The following is a 9,390-nucleotide window of genomic DNA, read 5'->3' as shown; positions in this document are numbered from 1 at the left end:
AACCCTACACTTATTAACCCCTACACTTATTAACCCAACACTTATTAACCCTACACTTATTAACCCTACACTTATTAACCCTACACTTATTAACCCTACACTTATTAACCCTACACTTATTAACCCTACACTTATTAACCCTACACTTATTAACCCTACACTTATTAACCCTACACTTATTAACCCTACACTTATTAACCCTACACTTATTAACCCTACACTTATTAACCCTACACTTATTAACCCTACACTTATTAACCCTACACTTATTAACCCTACACTTATTAACCCTACACATTATTAACCCTACACTTATTAACCCTACACTTATTAACCCTACACTTATTAACCCTACACTTATTAACCCTACACTTATTAACCCTACACTTATTAACCCTACACTTATTAACCCTACACTTATTAACCCTACACTTATTAACCCTACACTTATTAACCCTACACTTATTAACCTACACTTATTAACCCTACACTTATTAACCCTACACTTATTAACCCTACACTTATTAACCCTACACTTATTAACCCTACACTTATTAACCCTACACTTATTAACCCTACACTTATTAACCCTACACTTATTAACCCTACACTTATTACCCTACACTTATTAACCCTACACTTATTAACCCTACACTTATTAACCCTACACTTATTAACCCTACACTTATTAACCCTACACTTATTAACCCTACACTTATTAACCCTACACTTATTAACCCTACACTTATTAACCTACACTTATTAACCCTACACTTATTAACCCTACACTTATTAACCCTACACTTATTAACCCTACACTTATTAACCCTACACTTATTAACCCTACACTTATTAACCCTACACTTATTAACCCTACACTTATTAACCCTACACTTATTAACCCTACACTTATTAACCCTACACTTATTAACCCTACACTTATTAACCCTACACTTATTAACCCTACACTTATTAACCCTACACTTATTAACCCTACACTTATTAACCCTACACTTATTAACCCCTACACTTATTAACCCTACACTTATTAACCCTACACTTATTAACCCTACACTTATTAACCCTACACTTATTAACCCTACACTTATTAACCCTACACTTATTAACCCTACACTTATTAACCTACACTTATTAACCCTACACTTATTAACCCTACACTTATTAACCCTACACTTATTAACCCTACACTTATTAACCCTACACTTATTAACCCTACACTTATTAACCCTACACTTATTAACCCTACACTTATTAACCCTACACTTATTAACCCTACACTTATTAACCCTACACTTATTAACCCTACACTTATTAACCCTACACTTATTAACCCTACACTTATTAACCCTACACTTATTAACCCTACACTTATTAACCCTACACTTATTAACCCTACACTTATTAACCCTACACTTATTAACCCTACACTTATTAACCCTACACTTATTAACCCTACACTTATTAACCCCTACACTTATTAACCCTACACTTATTAACCCTACACTTATTAACCCTACACTTATTAACCCTACACTTATTAACCCTACACTTATTAACCCTACACTTATTAACCCTACACTTATTAACCCTACACTTATTAACCCTACACTTATTAACCCTACACTTATTAACCCTACACTTATTAACCCTACACTTATTAACCCTACACTTATTAACCCTACACTTATTAACCCTACACTTATTAACCCTACACTTATTAACCCTACACTTATTAACCCTACACTTATTAACCCTACACTTATTAACCCTACACTTATTAACCCTACACTTATTAACCCTACACTTATTAACCCTACACTTATTAACCCTACACTTATTAACCCTACACTTATTAACCCTACACTTATTAACCCTACACTTATTAACCCTACACTTATTAACCCTACACTTATTAACCCTACACTTATTAACCCTACACTTATTAACCCTACACTTATTAACCCTACACTTATTAACCCTACACTTATTACCCCTACACTTATTAACCCTACACTTATTAACCCTACACTTATTAACCCTACACTTATTAACCCTACACTTATTAACCCTACACTTATTAACCCTACACTTATTAACCCCTACACTTATTAACCCTACACTTATTAACCCTACACTTATTAACCCTACACTTATTAACCCTACACTTATTAACCCTACACTTATTAACCCTACACTTATTAACCCTACACTTATTAACCCTACACTTATTAACCCTACACTTATTAACCCTACACTTATTAACCCTACACTTATTAACCCTACACTTATTAACCCTACACTTATTAACCTACACTTATTAACCCTACACTTATTAACCCTACACTTATTAACCCTACACTTATTAACCCTACACTTATTAACCCTACACTTATTAACCCTACACTTATTAACCCTACACTTATTAACCCTACACTTATTAACCCTACACTTATTAACCCTACACTTATTAACCCTACACTTATTAACCCTACACTTATTAACCCTACACTTATTAACCCTACACTTATTAACCCTACACTTATTAACCCTACACTTATTAACCCTACACTTATTAACCCTACACTTATTAACCCTACACTTATTAACCCTACACTTATTAACCCTACACTTATTAACCCTACACTTATTAACCCTACACTTATTAACCCTACACTTATTAACCCTACACTTATTAACCCTACACTTATTAACCCTACACTTATTAACCCTACACTTATTAACCCTACACTTATTAACCCTACACTTATTAACCCTACACTTATTAACCCTACACTTATTAACCCTACACTTATTAACCCTACACTTATTAACCCTACACTTATTAACCCTACACTTATTAACCCTACACTTATTAACCCTACACTTATTAACCCTACACTTATTAACCCTACACTTATTAACCTACACTTATTAACCCTACACTTATTAACCCTACACTTATTAACCCTACACTTATTAACCCTACACTTATTAACCCTACACTTATTAACCCTACACTTATTAACCCTACACTTATTAACCCTACACTTATTAACCCTACACTTATTAACCCTACACTTATTAACCCTACACTTATTAACCCTACACTTATTAACCCTACACTTATTAACCCTATAACCCTACACTTATTAACCCTACACTTATTAACCCTACACTTATTAACCCTACACTTATTAACCCTACACTTATTAACCCTACACTTATTAACCCTACACTTATTAACCCTACACTTATTAACCCTACACTTATTAACCCTACACTTATTAACCCTACACTTATTAACCCTACACTTATTAACCCTACACTTATTAACCCTAACATTATTAACCCTACACTTATTAACCCTACACTTATTAACCCTACACTTATTAACCCTACACTTATTAACCCTACACTTATTAACCCTACACTTATTAACCCTACACTTATTAACCCTACACTTATTAACCCTACACTTATTAACCCTACACTTATTAACCCTACACTTATTAACCCTACACTTATTAACCCTACACTTATTAACCCTACACTTATTAACCCTACACTTATTAACCCTACACTTATTAACCCTACACTTATTAACCCTACACTTATTAACCCTACACTTATTAACCCTACACTTATTAACCCTACACTTATTAACCCTACACTTATTAACCCTACACTTATTAACCCTACACTTATTAACCCTACACTTATTAACCCTACACTTATTAACCCTACACTTATTAACCCTACACTTATTAACCCTACACTTATTAACCCTACACTTATTAACCCTACACTTATTAACCCTACACTTATTAACCCTACACTTATTAACCCTACACTTATTAACCCTACACTTATTAACCCTACACTTATTAACCCTACACTTATTAACCCTACACTTATTAACCCTACACTTATTAACCCTACACTTATTAACCCTACACTTATTAACCCTACACTTATTAACCCTACACTTATTAACCCTACACTTATTAACCCTACACTTATTAACCCTACACTTATTAACCCTACACTTATTAACCCTACACTTATTAACCCTACACTTATTAACCCTACACTTATTAACCCTACACTTATTAACCCTACACTTATTAACCCTACACTTATTAACCCTACACTTATTAACCCTACACTTATTAACCCTACACTTATTAACCCTACACTTATTAACCCTACACTTATTAACCCTACACTTATTAACCCTACACTTATTAACCCTACACTTATTAACCCTACACTTATTAACCCTACACTTATTAACCCTACACTTATTAACCCTACACTTATTAACCCTACACTTATTAACCCTACACTTATTAACCCTACACTTATTAACCCTACACTTATTAACCCTACACTTATTAACCCTACACTTATTAACCCTACACTTATTAACCCTACACTTATTAACCCTACACTTATTAACCCTACACTTATTAACCCTACACTTATTAACCCTACACTTATTAACCCTACACTTATTAACCCTACACTTATTAACCCTACACTTATTAACCCTACACTTATTAACCCTACACTTATTAACCCTACACTTATTAACCCTACACTTATTAACCCTACACTTATTAACCCTACACTTATTAACCCTACACTTATTAACCCTACACTTATTAACCCTACACTTATTAACCCTACACTTATTAACCCTACACTTATTAACCCTACACTTATTAACCCTACACTTATTAACCCTACACTTATTAACCCTACACTTATTAACCCTACACTTATTAACCCTACACTTATTAACCCTACACTTATTAACCCTACACTTATTAACCCTACACTTATTAACCCTACACTTTATTAACCCTACACTTATTAACCCTACACTTATTAACCCTACACTTATTAACCCTACACTTATTAACCCTACACTTATTAACCCTACACTTATTAACCCTACACTTATTAACCCTACACTTATTAACCCTACACTTATTAACCCTACACTTATTAACCCTACACTTATTAACCCTACACTTATTAACCCTACACTTATTAACCCTACACTTATTAACCCTACACTTATTAACCCTACACTTATTAACCCTACACTTATTAACCCTACACTTATTAACCCTACACTTATTAACCCTACACTTATTAACCCTACACTTATTAACCCTACACTTATTAACCCTACACTTATTAACCCTACACTTATTAACCCTACACTTATTAACCCTACACTTATTAACCCTACACTTATTAACCCTACACTTATTAACCCTACACTTATTAACCCTACACTTATTAACCCTACACTTATTAACCCTACACTTATTAACCCTACACTTATTAACCCTACACTTATTAACCCTACACTTATTAACCCTACACTTATTAACCCTACACTTATTAACCCTACACTTATTAACCCTACACTTATTAACCCTACACTTATTAACCCTACACTTATTAACCCTACACTTATTAACCCTACACTTATTAACCCTACACTTATTAACCCTACACTTATTAACCCTACACTTATTAACCCTACACTTATTAACCCTACACTTATTAACCCTACACTTATTAACCCTACACTTATTAACCCTACACTTATTAACCCTACACTTATTAACCCTACACTTATTAACCCTACACTTATTAACCCTACACTTATTACCCTACACTTATTAACCCTACACTTATTAACCCTACACTTATTAACCCTACACTTATTAACCCTACACTTATAACCCTACACTTATTAACCCTACACTTATTAACCACTATTATTAACAACATTTAACCCTACACTTATTAACCTACATTTTTACCCTACACTTATTAACCTTTACCCTACACTTAATTAACCCTACACTTATTAACCCTACACTTATTAACCCTACACTTATTAACCGCTACACTTATTAACCCTACACTTATTAACCCTACACTTATTAACCCTACACTTATTAACCCTACACTTATGTAACCCTACACTTATTAACCCTACACTTATTAACCCTACACTTATTAACCCAACACTTATTAACCCTACACTTATTAACCCTACACTTATTAACCCTACACTTATTAACCCTAACATAAAAACCCTACACTTATTAACCCTACACTTATTAACCCTACACTTATTAACCCTACACTTATTAACCTACACTTATTAACCCTACACTTAATTAACCCTACACTTATTAACCCTACACTTTTAACCCTACACTTATTAACCCTACACTTATTAACCCTACACTTATTAACCCTACACTTATTAACCCTACACTTATTTAACCCTACACTTATTAACCCTACACTTATTAACCCTACACTTATTAACCCTACACTTATTAACCCTACACTTATTAACCCCTACACTTATTAACCCTACACTTATTAACCCTACACTTATTAACCCTACACTTATTAACCCTACACTTATTAACCCTACACTTATTAACCCTACACTTATTAACCCTACACTTATTAACCCTACACTTATTAACCCTACACTTATTAACCCTACACTTATTAACCCTACACTTATTAACCCTACACTTATTAACCCTACACTTATTAACCCTACACTTATTAACCCCTACACTTATTAACCCTACACTTATTAACCCTACACTTATTAACCCTACACTTATTAACCCTACACTTATTAACCCTACACTTATTAACCCTACACTTATTAACCCTACACTTATTAACCCTACACTTATTAACCCTACACTTATTAACCCTACACTTATTAACCCTAAAACTTATTAACCCTACACTTATTAACCCTACACTTATTAACCCTACACTTATTAACCCTACACTTATTAACCCTACACTTATTAAACCCTACACTTATTAACCCTACACTTATTAACCCTACACTTATTAACCCTACACTTATTAACCCTACACTTATTAACCCTACACTTATTAACCCTACACTTATTAACCCTACACTTATTAACCCTACACTTATTAACCCTACACTTATTAACCCTACACTTATTAACCCTACACTTATTAACCCTACACTTATTAACCCTACACTTATTAACCCTACACTTATTAACCCTACACTTATTAACCCTACACTTATTAACCCTACACTTATTAACCCTACACTTATTAACCCTACACTTATTAACCCTACACTTATTAACCCTACATATTAACCTATTATTAACCCTACACTTATTAACCCTACACTTATTAACCCTACACTTATTAACCCTACACTTATTAACCCTACACTTATTAACCCTACACTTATTAACCCTACACTTATTAACCCTACACTTATTAACCCTACACTTATTAACCCTACACTTATTAACCCTACACTTATTAACCCTACACTTTTTAACCCTACAACTTATTAACCCTACACTTATTAACCCTACACTTATTAACCCTACACTTATTAACCCTACACTTATTAACCCTACACTTATTAACCCTACACTTATTAACCCTACACTTATTAACCCTACACTTATTAACCCTACACTTATTAACCCTACACTTATTAACCCTACACTTATTAACCCTACACTTATTAACCCTACACTTATTAACCCTACACTTATTAACCCTACACTTATTAACCCTACACTTATTAACCCTACACTTATTAACCCTACACTTATTCACTTAATTAACCCTACACTTATTACCCTACACTTATTAACCCTACACTTATTAACCCTACACTTAATTAACCCTACACTTATTAACCCCCTACACTTATTTAACCCTACACTTATTAACCCTACACTTATTAACCCTACACTTATTAACCCCTACACTTATTAACCCTACACTTATTAACACCCTACACTTATTAACCCTACACTTATTAACCCTACACTTATTAACCCTACACTTATTAACCCCTACACTTATTAACCCTACACTTATTAACCCTACACTTATTAACCCTACACTTATTAACCCTACACTTATTAACCCTACACTTATTAACCCTACACTTATTAACCCTACACTTATTAACCCTACACTTATTAACCCTACACTTATTAACCCTACACTTATTAACCCTACACTTATTAACCCTACACTTATTAACCCTACACTTATTAACCCTACACTTATTAACCCTACACTTATTAACCCTACACTTACACATTAACCCTCACTTATTAACCCTACACTTATTAACCCTACACTTATTAACCCTACACTTATTAACCCTACACTTATTAACCCTACACTTATTAACCCTACACTTATTAACCCTACACTTATTAACCCTACACTTATTAACCCCTACACTTATTAACCCTACACTTATTAACCCTACACTTATTAACCCTACACTTATTAACCCTACACTTATTAACCCTACACTTATTAACCCTACACTTATTAACCCTACACTTATTAACCCTACACTTATTAACCCTACACTTATTAACCCTACACTTATTAACCCTACACTTATTAACCCTACACTTATTAACCCTACACTTATTAACCCTACACTTATTAACCCTACACTTATTAACCCTACACTTATTAACCCTACACTTATTAACCCTACACTTATTAACCCTACACTTATAACCCTACACTTATTAACCCTACACTTATTAACCCTACACTTATTAACCCTACACTTATTAACCCTACACTTATTAACCCTACACTTATTAACCCTACACTTATTAACCCTACACTTATTAACCCTACACTTATTAACCCTACACTTATTAACCCTACACTTATTAACCCTACACTTATTAACCCTACACTTATTAACCCTACACTTATTAACCCTACACTTATTAACCCTACACTTATTAACCCTACACTTATTAACCCTACACTTATTAACCCTACACTTATTAACCCTACACTTATTAACCCTACACTTATTAACCCTACACTTATTAACCCTACACTTATTAACCCTACACTTATTAACCCTACACTTATTAACCCTACACTTATTAACCCTACACTTATTAACCCTACACTTATTAACCCTACACTTATTAACCCTACACTTATTAACCCTACACTTATTAACCCTACACTTATTAACCCTACACTTATTAACCCTACACTTATTAACCCTACACTTATTAACCCTACCTTATTAACCCTACACTTATTAACCCTACACTTATTAACCCTACACTTATTAACCCTACACTTATTAACCCTACACTTATTAACCCTACACTTATTAACCCTACACTTATTAACCCTACACTTATTAACCCTACACTTATTAACCCTACACTTATTAACCCTACACTTATTAACACCTACACTTATTAACCCTACACTTATTAACCCTACACTTATTAACCCTAC

Source organism: Pristiophorus japonicus, chromosome 19, assembly GCF_044704955.1.
Source record: "Pristiophorus japonicus isolate sPriJap1 chromosome 19, sPriJap1.hap1, whole genome shotgun sequence".
Lineage (NCBI taxonomy): Eukaryota > Metazoa > Chordata > Chondrichthyes > Pristiophoridae > Pristiophorus > Pristiophorus japonicus.
Note: the sequence above shows the minus strand (reverse complement) of the source record.